Raw genomic sequence first — 3,102 nt, 5'->3', positions numbered from 1 at the left:
ATCTATTAACTTTAATAAAAATTTAAAAAATAATTAAAAAAGAGATAGCAAGCCACCCCCGCACCCTAAAAGTTTCTTCCCCAGGTAAATAAAAAATATACAAGGGAAAGAAAATTAAAATACAATTATTTATAGTCAGGATTTTGAAATATTAATGTAATTCCTATTTCAAAAATGCTAACTAAAGCTGTCTGGATATTTCTGATAATTTCTTAAAGATGTATTCAGATTCAATTTCTATTGATTTATTATTGAGTAATTTTGTAAAAGATAATCACTTTATCCCCAAATATCCGAGCCAGTAGTATGACTGCATTGATTTATCTCCCAGAGCTGTCACTCACTGGAAGAGGGAAAAAAAAAAAAGGCGTCGAAACAGCAGGCATCAATTATGGCCCTTTCACAAAGTGGCATCTGAGTGGCTACTGGAAAGTCCAAGAATAATTCGAAGAACACAAAAATATCATTCATTTTAGTAAATATGTCATAATTTTCACAGTTGAAATGTCCTTAGACAGTGCACTTTCTTTATAAGGGAATCCTGATTTTACTTAATGTTATAGAGAATAAGGACTTGAACTAGCAGTCTTCTTTTTCTCCTTCCTACTGTGTTTCTTATGCTTCTTTTTCTTTTTTGCTTTTTCTCTTGCTTTTCCTTGTTCTTCACTGCTTTTCTTCTTTTTTGCTCGTACCTCCCCAGTATGATCTGATTTTGACTAGGACTCAGATGATAAAGGTTTATCTTCAGGATACAACTTTCTTTTTTTTGCTGACTCCTATATTGTCCTTTTCTATTTCAGTTGAATCCTTTGACTTCTTTTTCCTTTTTAAACTATTCTTACAGTCTGATTTGGTTTCTGGCATGGAACTTTCCGAAGATGTATGTGAATGGTTCTTCTTTTTCTTTCTCCTTTTTCCTAGTTTAGTATCCTCATCGTCAGAATCTGAGGAACTGCTGAAAGAATCAGAGCTTGATGAAGAAGAAGATAAATACCTACCAGATTTATTTCTTCTTTTCTTTCTCTTTTTTTGTATGACTTATCCCTTCCAATTAGTAATTTCCCCATTTTTCTAGTTCTTTCTTCCCATTTTCATTTATTTTTTTCTTCAAATTCAGCTAATGCCTTGGAACCTTTCTTTTTCTTTTCTAGTTGCTCTTTCACTTCTTCCTAGATGGGCCTTGGTTGATTCAGATAATCTTCTATCATTGGCCCTGATGACTGGATTGGACCCCTTGATCAGGCCATTGTTCTCAGGTTCATACAGGCCACTCAATTGTCCCACTTCCCAATGGTGGCTGACGACTCTCAGAGTGCATGGTCAGAAGCCGAGGAAGACTAGGCCAGAGAAGGGAGAGTACATCTATTTTAAAATAAGCTTAACTAAAAAAATCTAGCTAAAGTTATAGCACACATTTAGATGATACATATGGTGTCAGCCCTGTGGAATACTTTATGTCCCTTTAGCTATGATAATTTGATAGCCATAAATCATCCTTAAAGTATACTTGAGCATTAAACAGAGCATGCAGATTGATGTTTGACCAGTACTATTGAGATTAGAAACACAAGCTCAGGATAATAATTTGGTGGCTCTTATGGGTAAAACACTTAGATCAGAAGAGATGATTGTCTGCAGATTTTATTCTTAATTCCCATTATGTTTTTACTTCCATCTTACTGACTTTCTCCAAGCTATAGAAAACATTTAATCAAAGTAATCACTTATTTATTGGAAATGTATGAGTCATTTGCTACATGAAATTACTCATCCAAATAGCCAGAATCATGCCTCTAATTGTGGCATAGCAGGGTATGGATTTCTACTCTGATATCAGTTTTAGAAATTAGAGATGTGTTTAAAAAAAAAAGAAACACAATAACCAAATCCCACTGAATGTACACTTTGGTTGGAATGTGTGGTATATGAATATATCTCAATAAAATTGTTAAAAAGAAAACAGGGAAACAGTTTTTTTTTAAAGCACTTCTTTTTGTGAACATGTAAGAAATAATTTGTATTTTCTTTTTGAGGATAAAAAGTATCTTTGATGCCAAAAATATTATTAGGTTTTGAGATCAGGTGGCCTCTGCCAATTTCTTATCCATTGCTTTACAAATGTTAATTTCATAATTGTAAAATTGGATAAAGTCATGGAGATTTTTATTCCTTGGAATTACTCCATCAAGACCAGTGGAACATCCATATCTTCATGTAGACAAGTGGTTTTATATTATTTTTAAAGACAATATAGGTATGTGTGTTTATGTTGGTGTATGTGTGCGATTGTGTGAATAAAATTGAGATAGGGATATAACTATGGGTTTGGATGCATACAGGAATGTTCTAGGTATGTGGACATGATAAATAAGGAATCTTATATTGTGTAGGAATATATGTGTATGACATTTTCTTTATTGCATAATGACAGGGAGATACAGTCACAAATAATCAATTGTAAAAAAGATTATTCAACATAAAGAAACTCTAACTTCCAGTAGTAGTCAAGACTGTATGCACTGCAGGAAAGATCATATCCTTAGAGTTAATCCATTCCTGTGGGTGTGAACCTATTGTAGGAGAGACATTTTGATTAATTTACTTCAGTTAAGGGTGTTAGATTAGATTATTTCAGTAAGGCATGACCAAAGGTGGGTGTTAATATCTTACTGGAATCCGTTATAAATGGGAGAAATATGAAGAGACAGAGAGAAAAGACCCTGGAGCTCAGAGAGGAACCCACAGAAACTCACAGAGAAGGCCACAAGGCCAAGAAGCTGAAGTCTGTGGAGCCCAAAGGGGAAGGCAGAGACCAGCAGATGCTGCCATTGTGCTCTGCCATGTGGCAGGAGTCCAGGATCACAGCAGCTGTGTATTCTGGAGAGTTTCACCTGATCCCTGATTTGGATGTTTTCCTCAGCCTTGGAAAATCCCAATTGTAAAAAATCCCAATTGTAAAAGCCCAACCCCCAAAGAAACAAAATAGTTTTCCACAGATTTTTAAAATAATAGATAATTCAAAGATAAAGCTTTATAAATTTCAACTTTGAGCTTTTATTTTTGAAGTGTAATTTACCTATTACTAAATTTTACAAATCTTAA

The 3,102-nt window shown here is 34.0% G+C and overlaps 1 pseudogene; it reads right to left on the bottom strand.

Annotated features, from left to right (window-relative positions):
• Positions 1-557: 557 nt before the first annotated feature.
• On the bottom strand, positions 558-1,286 carry LOC101419728 (protein FAM133B pseudogene; annotated as a pseudogene).
• Positions 1,287-3,102: the final 1,816 nt, after the last annotated feature.

This window comes from Dasypus novemcinctus, chromosome 27, assembly GCF_030445035.2.
Source record: "Dasypus novemcinctus isolate mDasNov1 chromosome 27, mDasNov1.1.hap2, whole genome shotgun sequence".
NCBI lineage: Eukaryota > Metazoa > Chordata > Mammalia > Cingulata > Dasypodidae > Dasypus > Dasypus novemcinctus.
Note: the sequence above shows the minus strand (reverse complement) of the source record. Positions and strands in the feature narration are given on the sequence as shown.